The following is a 15,127-nucleotide window of genomic DNA, read 5'->3' as shown; positions in this document are numbered from 1 at the left end:
GTCCAAATTTTATTTTTCCCGAACCCTTTGGGGCGAACCATGAAGAAATCGTATCTTGGATGACGAAACCTCCAAAATTTTCTTATTGAAACCCCCGAAGGTCCGATGTCAAATCCTGAAGCTCGATTCGCGATCAATCTCGATCAATTGAAATTTCAACGTATCTCAAACTAACGGGCGGCCTTTAGGAGTTACGCGTATCGACCCGTGATTAATATCACGTTTAAGAATTTTTCGAGCCATGGCGACTTTGGTTATCATTCAATTGCGAGGGTCAATCACTAGTCCCGATGGACACGATCGTTAGAAAATAATTTAGGGATGTTCGGAACCCATACGAGGTCAAACAGAATCACCCGTGATCCACGCGTAGGGTATTATCCAAATCGTTCCTTAATCATTCTAGGATCGGCCTATATTGGTCCAGAATATTCCCTCGACAATTTTCATGGCCAAAGAGTCAATCCAGGATCAAGTTCTTAGGTCCACGTACTTGATTTTCCTAACTAGCCATTCCCATTTGGTTAGTCTGCTCGAGAGGGATCAATTTCGAGTGAGATTCGACTGAAATACATCAATGAGACCTTTCATTTATTCAAAGTTTCGAAAGTGGGTCAGAATTCGGGATGTGACATCTTTCATCACATCTCTTTGCCGAAGCCCGCAACTCTCTTAGTTAATATCACTCTCTTTTATTGTTTTGGCCTAACCTCGGCTTAAATAGAGGTCACTTTTTATGATCTAATCATATCATAATATATTTTTTTCTTCCATCTCGAGTTATTGTCATTTAGTAGTGATGTCAGAAAATTCTGGTGATAAGGTCGATTCTCTTACTTCTGAAACCGGGCGGAAATATGAAAAAATTCTCTTCCCCGCCGGTTCGGTTCAATTTGATGGCCTTAATTACCTACTTTGGTCACAATCTATGATGATCGGTATTGCATCGGGAGAATGTACTGGTTTTCTCACGGGGGAGAAACCAAGACCTACTACTCCTCCGATGGCCCTCTCAAGATGGTTGGCTGAAGATGCCTTTATAAAGGCATTTCTTTTGAATCATATGACTGATGGTATTTGTAAACAATATGTTTTTATGTAGATAGCGTGGGATATTTGGGTATCGGTTAAGGATACCTATTCTGAGATAGGAAATGATGTTCAGATTTATGAATTGATGAAGAAGATCCAGGAACTTCAATAGGGAGGTATGTCCGTTAGTGTTTATTTTTCAGAGCTACGTACTTTGCGTCGGGAGCCGAAGGTTTATGATGACACATATGAGGGACTTGCTGTGGATGTCGTTGTTCGACTTCAACAAAAAGAAGATAAGAAACGTGTATATCAATTTCTTATGGGTTTGAATCCGGAATTTGATATCGTGCGTCAAAACATTTTGCAAAAAGATCCTCTTCCTACCCTTCGGTAGGCCTATGCCTTGGTCCATAAGGAAGACAAATGGCAACGCTTATATTCTATGACTCCTACTCCCGCTCCCGACCGTTCGGCTCTTATCATGTCTCTCACGTTGAGATCCTCTCAAGTTCATATCCCACTATCAATAGATAAGTCATCTTTTCCCTATCATTATTGTGGTAAACCTTATCATATCAAAAAGCGATCTTGGAAACTTCATGGAAAACAACTAGGAATCGGTAAGGGCAAAGGCGTGAATAAGGGTTGTTCACAAGCTCATGAAGTCGAGGTGGTTAGGCTAGTAAGTTCCGAGTCCGCAAGTCCTAGTGATATTGGGAATTTTGTCACCAAAGAGGAGATGCAGCAAATTATTAGGGATATGATTAATCTGAAGGATCCTAATTCCTCTCATGTGGCATCTAGTGCATCTGCCATTTCTTCTACCACTCATCCTTTTTCGTGTATATCTTCCCATTCTTCTCCTTGGATCATAAATTCGGGAGCTTCTGATGTGACATTCTGAAATTCCCATCCTTTTTGAGATGTATGAATGAGGAATGATCTATCGATGTATTTCGATTATATATCACTCGTGTCCGATCAATCATGAGTTAACCGACCAAAAAGGGAAAGGTAACGCGTGACAAGGTACGTGGACCTAGGAAACTCAAATAAGAATTGGCATTTTGACCATAAGGATTGCGGAGGGGATATTTAGAGCCAAGAAAGGGCGATCTAAAGACGATTATGGAATTCATTGCTAGTATTGTACGATTGATACGCGAGTGATTCCGCTTAACCAATGTATAATTTGCGAGCTTTTCCTAAATCGATTTCTGATGATCGAAAACTATAGACTAGTGATAAACCCTCGCAATTACATGACAACCAAAATGGCCATGACTAGAGTATGCCTAAGAGTGATCAAAATCACTGAGTTGATACGCGTAACGTTGCTATAAAAGCCGCCCGTCGGTTTGAAACAAACCGAAATTACAATTGGTAGAAAATGAATCGGGAAATAAAATCTCAAAATTTGGACAAAGGAATTGAACAATTCAAATTTTGGTTTTGGATTAGACGTCACCTCATTGAAAGCAACCTGTGGTGGAAAAATCAAATTTTCAATCGACGGAAGTAAAATGACCGTTTTGCCCCTAGAGTATTAATTTTATTTAAAGTACAAGGAAGGGCAATATGGTCTTTTGGAATACATCTCAGCTGAAATTACCAGAAAATTAGGGTTAATAATGGCTGAAGTAATTTATGTGGTGGAGGATTTACTTGCTAAGTGTCAAATGGGGGTGGTGTGTGATTGACTAATACTTTTTTGAAGCCAATAATTCAAGAAATTAAGGGATAATAACAAAGAAAAAAGCTGCTTCAGCTAAAGAACCTCCCGTAAGCCTCCCTTCCCCTCCAATTACGGCTTCTTCTTCTTCTCCTTGCGATTGCAGACAAACCAGAAACTGCCTCAGCTAAACCAGTTTCTGATCACTCCTTCCATCGGTCACTGCTCACTCCCCGGCGAACCACTAACCACAAGCCGACTACCCCTGAAAGGTCAATCTCTTGCCAACCTTCTCCAACCAGAAGCACCTCATTTGGTCACCGGAACAGTTATGGCTGGCCAAAAGAAAATCGGTCGACGGTTTTGGAGTCATTTGAGGGTAAGTGGCATAACTTCTTCATTTTAGCTCCGTTTGGCATGAAATTTTCGGTTATGGCTCAAGGACTGATAGGACTAGTTCTGGATGATTTAAGACTACTATGTTATGTTGGAAAAAATTAGGGTTATATAGCTGAATTGGAGCTCATTACTGCAGTAGTTTTCTGGCCGGTTGATGCTTACCGATTTCTGAACTATTGGAGGTCCCAAATTGAAGTAAATTGCTTCCAAATTTTTAGTAGACCTCATTAACATGTAGAATGAGGGTTTGGAAAATGTAATTAGTGAAGATTGAGTGATTAGAATGGTTAAATGGATTGAAATTGGCAGATTAATGCAAAATCGGGAATGCCTTGTTTCTGAACAGGAGAAACCGAATTGTTTTAGGGCCAAATTGAAGTCTTTTGGTCTTGAATTTAATTGTGGGATGTCTTAAGATAGTGATTAAGGGGCTTAAGTACACCCCAAGTGCCACAAGTTGTGTACGGCGCTCACTTTAGTGCCAAAACTTTCAAATCGATCACTTTAGTGCTAAGTTCTTGTAACTTCGATCACTTTAGTGCCAAAACTTTCAAAACGATCACTTTAGTGCTAATTTTTTGTAACTTCGATCACTTAAGTGCCAACTTCTTTTAAAAACGATCACTTTAATGTCAAATTCACCGAGCCATGTCATCTCAAATATTAATAAAAAATACCACGTGTCGAATTTTCGACAAGCCACGTTAGCTCTGGCACTAAAGTGAACGTTTTTAAAAGAAGTTGACACTTAAGTGATCGAAGTTACAAAAACTTAGCACTAAAGTGATCGATTTGAAAGTTTTGGCACTAAAGTGAGCGCCGTACACAACTTATGGCACTTGGGGTGTACTTAAGCCGTGATTATGGCGTGGTTAAAAATTGGGCGCAAATGGAGTTCGATTTGATTAAGTTTTGGATTGATTTCTATAGGCGCGACTTGAGTTGTTGCTGGCCGGTTAGAGGAAGAGGGAATCCATTGGCTTGGGCACTTGGAACAATAATTGTGAGTAATTCTTACCCTTCCTAGAACATAGATATGTTCATGGATGTAATAATTGTTGGAATGTAATACAGTGTGATGGGATTTGTGACTGGAATTACTGGATTAGTTATGTATTGTTTGGGCCAATGAGGTGGCATAAGGGACCTAAGGTGTAGAATGCGTAGGTTCCATGAATAATTAAGCCTGAGGAGTTTTTACGTGGGCTAATGTATTGAAATTGAAATGTAATGCCTAAGGCATGTTTACGCGGGCGAATGAGAGTGAAATTGATATGATGCCCGAGCCGTTCTTACGCAGGGGACTTGATTTTGTTATTGAAATTCGTGTGATGCTAGTGCGACTACTTAGGTCTTTATTTTGATAAATTGTTATATTTGAATGCCATACATGCCGAGTTCTCCGAATTGCGTGAGGTTACTAAAGTTGAATTTTCTGCTCTGCCATGCTATTACATTTCCTTATTTTATTTTGTCTTTGAACTGGTGGTCTAGTTAGGGTTAGGATTTACTCGCCGAGATGTCAATCTCACCCCTTTGTGGGACCCTCCTTTTTAGAACCCCGACATTGAAGATGGTTCTAGTCAGATTAGGCGACCCAAAGGAGAAGATGGTAACTTTTGAGGAGTTTCCAAAAAGTAAAGGTGCGGTATATATTAGAAAGTGTACCAAGGTTTGGGTAGACTTAGGAGCGGGATAGATGCAACCTCATCCATTTGAGTCTTGGTTCCTCCGCCCGGGAGATGGCGACCTACTGGGTCCTCTCCGACCCGAAGACGTTCCGGTGGAGGTCATTCCCGAGTGGTGCCACTGGACCCGTCCCAAGATACAGACGGACGTAGAGATATCCGCGGCTGGATCTAGGAACATATTAGAGAGGAGCCCTACCCCAGTAGACGATCGACATGTTGTGGTGATCTCGGATTCGGAGGATGAGGAAGACACCGATGGTGAGACAGAAAAGGAGATTGCAGAGACGGACCCAGATTATGTACCGACGACCGCCGAGGATGAGAGTGGCGGGGTTATTGGGAGTTCTTCCGTCTAGCTTGGATATTCCGATTCGCTTTGTTAGATCTTTTGAGGCCCAGTGGTTTTCTTTTGGGGCTTGTTCTCTTGTTCCTACTTTTGTTCTTTTGTGGGTGCTGCATCCGGTCTCGCCGATGTTTACCGCTTGACCGACGTTGTATATATCCGTGAATATTTGGTTCTACTCTTTTGTCCACTTGTTCTCTAGTCGGGGTTTTAGTTACCTTCTGTTTTCGCATTACATGTTTTATCGTATGCCGTAATGTGGTATCCTGGGTAAGTATTTTACGTCTTAGGTGGATGTATGTTCGAGGAGGATTGCGGGACGTGACATCCGATCACATGACATGATGTTTAGATCGGTTTGAATCATATAAACCATGTTCCGGCCAAGACGAAGTTAGGATAACCAACGGATCTTTTTCTCTTATATCGGGAAAGGGATCAATTTCTTGCACTCCATCCTTGATATTATCTTCGGTTCTTCATGTTCCTAAATTTCCAAATCAATTACTTTCAATTAGTAGTCTTACTCGAGATCTCAATTGCAAAGTAATCTTTTATCCTACATATTGTGTCTTTCGGGACTTGGTGACGGGGGTGAAGATTGGCGGTGGTAGTGTACGTGATGGACTTTGCCGGCTAGATAGATCACCGACAGCACCTATCTAGGCTAGCACCGCAGATTCCGGTTCGGCTGCGGTTTCTTCTCTATGACAATGGCATCGACGTTTGGGGCATCCACCACTTCATACTCTCTATTCATGTTTTCCTAGTTTAAAGAATCAAGTTAAAGATCATCGGTTTTTCTGTGATACTTGTACTTATTCTAAGCATACTAGAACTATTTATCCATAGTCAAATAATAGAAGTCTTGTTTCGTTTGATTTGGTTCATTATGATATTTAGGGTCCCTCCCCGTTAAATCTATTACTTGGGTATGATTGACTTGTGACCTTTATTGATGATTCCGGTAGAGCAACTTGGGTCTTTTTATGTAGACATAAAAGTGATGTTTTTGATGCCTTCAAAACCTTTTTCAAAATAATTCAGACCTAGTTTAATGCTACCATTAAGGCTCTTCGAACGGATAACTGTAGAGAATATTGTGCCTCTTCCTTTCAAATTTTTTTATGAGAGCATGGTATTCTCCACCAAACTAGTTGTGTGGATAACCCTGCACAAAATGGTGTGGCAAAGCGAGAGAATAGACATCTTCTTGAAGTTCCACATTCTCTTTTATTTCAAATGCATGTCCCACCATCCTACTGGAGTGAACCCGTTCTTACAACTGCCTACTTAATTAATGGTATGCCATCCAGGGTTCTACAAAATAGAAGCCCCATTTACGTGTTAGCTGAGAAAAATACATTTATCCTCCCACCAAAAATCTTTGGGTCTGTTTGTTTTGTTAGAGATCATCGGGTGAAAAATAAATTGTCTCCTAGGAGTCTTAAGTGCATTTCTTAGGTTATTCCTCTTTCCAAAAAGGTTATAGGTGCTATCATCCACCCACTCGTATGTTTTATGTCTCCAAAGATGTTATCTTTAATGATTCCCAAGCTATTTTTGATAATCCACTCTCCGAGATATCTAGTTCGACATTTATTGAACCATTCCCTAAGCTGTTGGTGCCATTATCAACAAAGCGGACGGAGGAGCCTATTGTGAATCAAAGTGTACCCCCATAAGAGGTCTCACCTATTCAAAGAGATTATTCACATGTTTATTCTCGTAAACAGGTTGCTATACCCGGTAATCCCCCTGGTGAGTCTTCATAGGCAATACCAGAATCCAATACAACACTGTCGGAGCCTAGTCCTTTCGATGATAACAATATTGAGGATGAAACAACCCCAATTGCTCTCCGTAAAGGTAAACGGTGTTGTATTGGTAAGCCTCGATATCCTATTGATGAATATACTTCATATTCTGTTCTTTCTCTATAATATTCGTCATTCGTTTCTTCTTTAGACTCTGTGTCTATTCCTAATACTTGGCGGATTGCTATTCAACAAAAAAAAAAAAAAAATAGAAAGATGCCATGTTAGAGGAAATAGAGGCTTTGAAGAAAAATCATACTTGGAATTTGGTGTCCCTCCCTCCCGGGAAGAAAACAATGGGGTGCAAATGGATCTATGCGGTTAAGCAAAAAGTCGATGGAACCGTGGATAGGTACAAGGCTCGGCTAGTGGCCCAGGGATTCACTCAACTGCAGGTGTTGATTATCAATAGACGTTTACCCCCGTAGCAAAGATGAATGCAGTAAGAATTCTTATATCATGTGTCACACGTTATGGATGGGACCTTCAACAATTGGACATGAAGAATGTATTTCTTCACGGAGAACTTGGTGAGGAGGTTTACATGAACATTCCATCGGGTTTTGCAGATAGCACTACTCCCGGAAAGGTTTGTCACCTCAAACGTTCTCTATATAGACTTAAACAATCACCTCGGGCTTGGTTTGGCAGATTCACCAAAGCTATGCGAGCTCAAGGATACACCCGCAGTAATGGTGATCACACCATGTTCATTCACCGTAGTGGTTCTCTCTCAACTTTCTTAATTGTGTATGTGGATGACATTGTGGTGACTGGAAATGATACTAGTGAAATTGTTAGATTGAAGAACGCATTGGGAAAGGAATTTGATATTAAAGATCTTGGAAAACTGCGATATTTTCTTGGAATTGAAGTAGCTCGCTCCTCACATGGGATCTTCCTATGTCGGCGTAAGTACATACTTGATCTTCTATCTCAGATAGGAATGCTTGGATGTAAACCTATTGATACTCCACTTGATTCAAATGCGAAGATTCGAGCCAAGACAGGGGAGCCGGTAGATTGCGAAAGATATCAAAGGCTTGATGGAAAGCTCATCTATCTTTCTTATAGACATCCCGTTATTGCTTATGCGATCGGTCTTGTATGTCAATTCATGCATGATCCGTATACTAATCATATGGATGTTGTGACTCGAATTCTTCGTTACTTGAAAGGCACACCGAGTAAAGGTATATTGCTTCGGAACCATGGTTATATGAAGGTTGAGGCATTTACTTGATGCGACCGGGCTAGTAGAGTGGATGACAAGCGATCTACTTCAGGTTATTGTTCTTATGTTGGAGGTAACCTAGTTACTTGGCGAAGCAAAAAGCAAGACATTGTTGCTAGATCAAGCGCAGAGGTTGAATTCCGCTCTATGGCTCTGGAATGTGTGAATTATTATGGGTTTATAAACTTTTGGATGATCCGGGATTCTGAGTTGAGAAGCCATTAATGATTTACTCTGATAGTAAATCTGCTATCGGTATTTCACATAATCCTATCCAGCATGATAGGACTAAGCATATGAAAATTGACCGACACTTCATCAAGGAAAAGCTTGATATAGGAGAATTTTGTACTTTATTTGTTCAATCCTCGGAGCAGACCGCGGATATATATTCACTAAGGCGGTGAGCAAACGAATAATTGATTATCATGTATCCAAGTTGAGCATGTGCGACATCCATGCGCCAACTTGAGGGGGGTGTTGTAATATTTGTTTTAGAGTTAGATCCATAATTAGTGGGCTAATTGATGGAATGTCATAAATTCCATGATAAGTGGGCTAGTTAATGGGTTCATATTTTGAAGGATTTGATTGTCACATTGTTAGGGATCTAATTGTACGTGATTGATTCCTCTAATTATATAAATACGGGATGATGCTCGGAAAAAAAGATAATCAATCCATTTCAAAAACCTCTTTCTTTTTGCATAAAATTCTTCAAAATTCAAGGGCAGAGCTTACTCTCGCTTGCATAAGTTACAGGAAGATGGATAGAAAGATGGCAAAGAGCCGATGATAAATTAGCCGAAGATCCCAAAGCTCTTGTAACATGGCTTTTGCTAATAGATTTCTGAAAATATGTTTTCATTGACAATGTCAAGAGGGTCGTGTAGTGGGAGCATTCCTTTGAACCGAAGTCCAATCTTCGGTGAAAAGTATTTCATCGTGTGGAGCCATTTCTTGGCACAACGGTATTAACCTATTGTCACTCCCCGACTCTCGAGTACGTGGCCTCCCTACCAAAACGCCTCCGGTCATAAAAGTTAACGCCCCTGGTACGTTATTGACCGTCCATACTATAGCGCACATGTGGAAACACGAATTCTCCCAAATCAAGAAAAACAAGAGGAATAGAAATAAAGTCAACAACATCAGTCATATACTAGAACAACTGTTAGTACAGTACTAAAAGCGGATCACCATTAACCCTACTGAGCTATAGTCACATACAGCCCCATTCTTCGGGGTGGCTCTCGAAGACCAACAAAAAGATATAAGGGTCGGGTAAGGTTAAATTCTCATCTACTCCCAAAAATCCACATCAGTACCTATCCAAAAGACTACGAACCCTCAAAGTAAGGGCGGAGGATCGCAATCGAAGGTCAATGAACGTCTAAAGAAGGCTCAATGATATCTTCCTCAATCGGGTCAGGTCGGGGTCGGAGTTGTGTTCGGGGTCTACGATCTCACCGTCTGATGTATCGAGCTCCATCGGAACCCGGGACGGAACAGGTGGAACTATATTAGGCGGCCCCCCGAAGCCATGAGTGGGCCCCAAGTTTCCACCCCATCATCGAAGAACTAGGCTTTGAAGACATGTGCCACACGTTGCGGCAAGCCTTCGTCCACCCGCATCATGGTGATGTGAAGTTCCTAGGTCCTATTCGTACCCGGTTCCGGACGGTACACGATATCGTAGGACCGGTCAACCGGGACCCCAAACTTAACCGGTCATTGGATCACTGTGAACCCGAAATGGTTAACACGGGGTGAGATAAAAATCTCTGTGAGTCAACGCCTAAGCCTGGCTAAGGTGTTGATTCGTCCGAAGAGTCCTAACAATCAATCACATATAATATATACTTATTCCAATCACATGCAGCTCACCTGCTGGCAATCACGCACTATGCAATATTTGACATAATATACCACACATATCAACCATGATTGTCAAGTCAATCACATACGCAGACACCACACGTGGTCCGGTTATTAACGGCCATCTGGTTCAATTGCACACGACCGGTGTGACTTTATACTACGATCGACGGTGTCTACTAGCGGGACCAAGCTTCGTCCCTTACTTCCGGTGACGGCATCCGATAGCTCGTGTGACTCATACGACCGGCATGACACGACACTATCGGGAATCCCCGTAGGGGCTTCGGTCCGTTACAAGCTGCGACCGACATCCGAAATTCCATGTAATCCGTACGATCGGAATGGCACGAATTGACGTGCATCCGACAAGTCGTATGGTTCCGCACGACCGGCACGGTATGAACTTGACAGGAATAATCCATCGTGTGACCACTCAAGCATACTCAGCAAATAGCCAATTTATAATCCGTATTAGTCAAATGTTCACGCGATATGCTCACATAGCAAATCTCTTGAGTAATCACACAAATGCATATGTTATCCATGCGACCTCGCATCCATAAATCAAGTGATCGAACTCCAACCAATCAATCAATTTAACTAGCCATCCGTCAAGGCATTTCATCAATTAATCCACATAAATTATAATGGAGCGTAGATCAATAATTCAATAACAAACATTCAATCCAATCGTACGTAATTAAATCTAAATCACCAATCAATCATACACTCACCCTTGACCTATTATTCACTCGCGATCAAGCAAGGCCAATCAATTAATCAATTATTCCGTCCGAACTAGCCACAATCAAATTAATCCAATTAATTAGGGCCATTTAACCTAAACCGAGTCTCTAGCCTAAACCGGCCCTAATTAATCTACCAAAACACCCTAATAATCTAATTAAAATAATCCAAACGTAATTAACGACCTAGCTAAGGATTAGAGGTCGACTCACCGTTAATTGCGCGAGGTTAGGCCAACGGTGATCCTCGGAAAAATCCTCCGCATGAACTTTGGGGCTCGAACGGATCGTGAACCAAAATCCTCGAACTGCGGACCCAACTTCTGATTTAATGTGTCCGTGGGCCTAATATAAGGCCCAATTTTGTGCCCAAATTAATTGGGCCTCAGCCCAGCTCGCGGGCCCAAAGATTTGGGCTCAATAGACTCGGCCCAAACTAAAAACAGAGCACCCACTTGCAGAAACGGGGCGGGGCACGGGCCGGGGGGTTGTTCCGGGGAGTCTAGGGGCCGTAGGTGGCTTCGAGGTTGGTGGTGGAGGTGCAAGGTGGTCGGAGGAAGGTAGTGGTGGCCGGTGGTGGCTCACGGTGGCCAGAGCAGACGTCGACAGCATCCAAAATCGGTGTAGAGCGGTTTCGTGGGTACAAAGGAGCAGAAATAGGGGAGGTGGTCGGGGACTGTTTCGGGGCTCCGGCGGAGGCGGAACTTCACGAGGTTGGTGGGGATGGTTCGAGGGGGTTTTGGGGAGTGTTTGGTGGCCAGGGGTGGGCGGAATAGGGCGGCGTGGCGGCGGATGAGGGTCGAGCACGGAACCGGTTATGACGGGGGTCAAAACAGGGCGGGCTGTGGTTCGGGCTTGTTCCAGCCTTTCCGGCGACCTCGCGGCGGCTGCAAGCGGTGGAACGGCATCACAAAAGATCAGAGGAGATGGCTGGAGGTCGAGGTGGTGGTCGTATGGGTGGCGGCAGCTCGGAGCAACCGCACCACCTCTGCAACCCCAATCCCGCGAGAAAACAAGGTATGTTGTTGAAGCTTCTAGCGGCCCGGTTTCCGGCGACTCCGGCGGTGCGATGGTGTCGAGGGAGTTCTGTGGATGTTGTAGTTGGTCGTGGTAGCTGTATTCGGTGGTGGTTGTCGCTAAGAAATGAAGGAATGAAGGAAGAAGAAGGGTTGGAGAAAGTCGGTTAAATGGGGGAGGGGGGTGTACGTGTGCAGCAACAGAGAGGGAGAGGGAGAATTCTAGAGAGGTGACTAAGGGCTGAGCTGGTCATGTGGGGTCCACTGAATTAATGTTTTTGTCCATTAGTTCATAAAACCCTAGAGGCATTTTTGTAATTTCACACTTTGGCCGGGGGTATTTTGGTAATTTCACACCCTAGGTAATTTGGGCATCCGGAAACCTGACGGAGGGTTCTTTAATCCAAACTCGAGTCAAAATAGCCCGAACGAGGATTAATATGAAAATTTCTAATTCTAAGACGCAATTACTCATTTAATCGGAATTTATTCCAATTCGATTAACGGTCCCGAAAATTTCCGATTTCCGATTTCTAATTTCTTAACATCCAATCTTGGGCATCAATTAAAATTTTCTAGTCGTTCCATAGACTAGATCTCACTATTTTGATTGCCCAAATTTTGAGGGTGTTACACTTATCGAGATCAACAACCGATGACCTTGCCGACCTTGTGAAAAATCTCGGTCTACCCATTTCGAGGTTTTCGCAATAACAACCATGAAGGAATTGAATTTATGAAATTTTCTATTTAGAAGGTTGTCCATGAGCTACAAATTGAAAATTTGGAGAGCTCTTTTGAAAAGGTTGATCATTTAGAGCCGGAAGAAGCATTTCAATATATTCACAGGGATTTGCTTGTTAGAATATTCCGATGCATGAAAACTCGACGTGAAGTTTGTGTTTTTTAACATATTCACTATGGCCAAGGAGCAAAAATTGTCCAAAAAGTCTGAAACCTATTATACTTTGGCTAATTCAGTTTTAAATCATTTAATTTTGTTAATTAAGTCCTAAAACTTTTCACGTTTTGCTAATTGAGTCTATTTGGCTAATTTTGGCTAGAAATCGATGGCGTGGGTGCTACGTGGCCCGACGGACGATAATGTTGACAATTTTTAATAACATTTTAAATATTTTTTTGATTTTTTTCTTAATTTATTATTGGTTATTTTATGTTTCTTTTTTTTTTTTTGCTTTTCTTTATTTTTTTTTCCTTGCTGTGGCCCGCGGGGGTCACCGGACCCTAGTTGGCCACTTTAAGAATACAAAACAATGAAAAGAAAAAAGGAAAAAAAATGTTGATACAAAAATAAATAAAGACATTTTGAAGACATATTGTTTAAAATTGTCCATGTCGGGACTCTTGTGTGCCACGTAGGACGGTCGGCATTCACGTCATCAATTTCTGGCTAAAATTTATCGGATGAACTCAATTGAAAAAAACGTGAAAATGTTTAGGACTCAATTAACAAAATTAGAATGTCTATGACTGAATTGACAAAAATGCAATAAGTTTAGGACTTTTTGGACAATTTTGTTGTGCAGGAGGCAATGAAGCAATGTTGAATTAATGTTCTTGATTTGTTGATGCTTTTGATTTAGAAATGGATAGGCAAGATCAACAACCGATGACCTTGCTGACCTTGTTGAAAAGTTTCGGTCTACCCATTTCGAGGTTTTCACAATAACAACCATGAAGGAATCGAATTTATGAAAATTTCTATTTAGAAGGTCGTTCATGAGCTACAAATTGAAAATTTGGAGAGCTCTTTTGAAAAGGTTGATCATTTAGAGCCGGAAAAAGCATTTCAATATATTCATAGGGATTTGCTCGTTAGAATATTCCGACGCATGAAAACTCGACGTGAAGTTTGTGTTTTTTAACATATTCACTATGGCCAAGGAGCAAAAATTGTCCAAAAAGTCTAAAACCTATTATACTTTGGTTAATTCAGTTTTAAATCATTTAATTTTGCCAATTAAGTCCTAAAACTTTTCACGTTTTGCTACTTGAGTCCATCCGGCCAATTTTGGCTGGAAATTGATGGCGTGGGTGCTACATGGCCCGACAGATGATAACGTTGAAAATTTTTAATAACATTTTAAATATTTTTTTATTTTTTTCTTAATTTATTATTGGTTATTTTATGTTTCTTTTTTTTTGCTTTTCTTTATTTTTTTCCTTGTTGTGGCCCGCAGGGGTCACGGGGCCCTAGTTGGCCACTTTAAGAATACAAAACAATGAAAAGAAAAAAGGAAAAATAAAATGATGATATAAAAATAAATAAAGACATTTTGAAGACATATTGTTTAAAATTGTCCACGTCGCCCGACTGCTGTGCCACATAGGATGGTCGGCATTCACGTCATCAATTTCAGGCTAAAATTTATCGGATGGACTCAATTGAAAAAAAACGTGAAAATGTTTAGGACTCATATAACAAAATTAGAATGTCTAGGACTGGATTGACAAAAATGCAATAAGTTTAGGACTTTTTGGACAATTTTGCTGTGCAGGAGGGAATGAAGCAATGTTGAATTAATGTTCTTGATTTGTTGATGCTTTTGATTTAGAAATGGATAGGCGTTTATTTGTATAGGCTTTTTTTTTTTTTTTGTGCGAATTGTATAGGTGTTTATTCTATTATTTCATTTATTCTGTTATTTCAGACATTATTTTCTACCTCTTAGATGAAAATATTTAAATTTAAACTAACATAATTTTTAGTCTTACTTTGCAAGTTTCCTAGTTAGGGTTTTATTCATATAATTGGTATTGGATTTTCGTGCAATTCGGCTTATCTTTTTGATTTAGTGACATAATTATGAGTGATAGATCTCCGAATTTGCGCCTTTAAGCTTGTTTATTTGTGCGTGCATGTTTCACTCATTTTGCTTGTGTTGGTCCTTGTTTCATCCTTGTCAGTTTAGGAGATAAAATAATGAATCAAACGTTTTCAACATTTTCTATATAATGTTATGATCTCAATCATTGAGAATATGGAGATCAGAGATAGGCGGGGAAAAATGTCCACTTAGTACTTGACTTATTTATGGATCCCAATTCAATTCTAAACTTTCCAATTTGACAAATTTAGTTCTAAATCTTTGCATAAAATTTAAATGTAATTTTTTCGTTCAATTATTTTGCGAAAATCACTATGCTGGCAACGTGTTATGTGGGACGATCGGAAATAATTGATTTCCAGGTCAGTCATCTTCGATAAAAATTAGTTAGAAGGACTACGTTGAAATTTCATACAAATGTTTAGGATTAAAGTGGCAAAAATT

The 15,127-nt window shown here is 40.8% G+C and overlaps 1 long non-coding RNA gene across 1 annotated transcript in view; it reads left to right on the top strand.

Moving 5' to 3' along the window:
• Positions 1–4,721: 4,721 nt before the first annotated feature.
• Positions 4,722–15,127, top strand: part of LOC125316422 — a 28,280-nt gene continuing 17,874 nt past the window's right edge. The window contains exon 1 of the long non-coding RNA XR_007199646.1: positions 4,722–4,732. This is a non-coding gene — a long non-coding RNA (uncharacterized LOC125316422). The remainder of the gene's footprint in view (positions 4,733–15,127) is intronic.

This window comes from Rhodamnia argentea, chromosome 1, assembly GCF_020921035.1.
Source record: "Rhodamnia argentea isolate NSW1041297 chromosome 1, ASM2092103v1, whole genome shotgun sequence".
NCBI classification, from domain to species: domain Eukaryota; kingdom Viridiplantae; phylum Streptophyta; class Magnoliopsida; order Myrtales; family Myrtaceae; genus Rhodamnia; species Rhodamnia argentea.
Note: the sequence above shows the minus strand (reverse complement) of the source record. Positions and strands in the feature narration are given on the sequence as shown.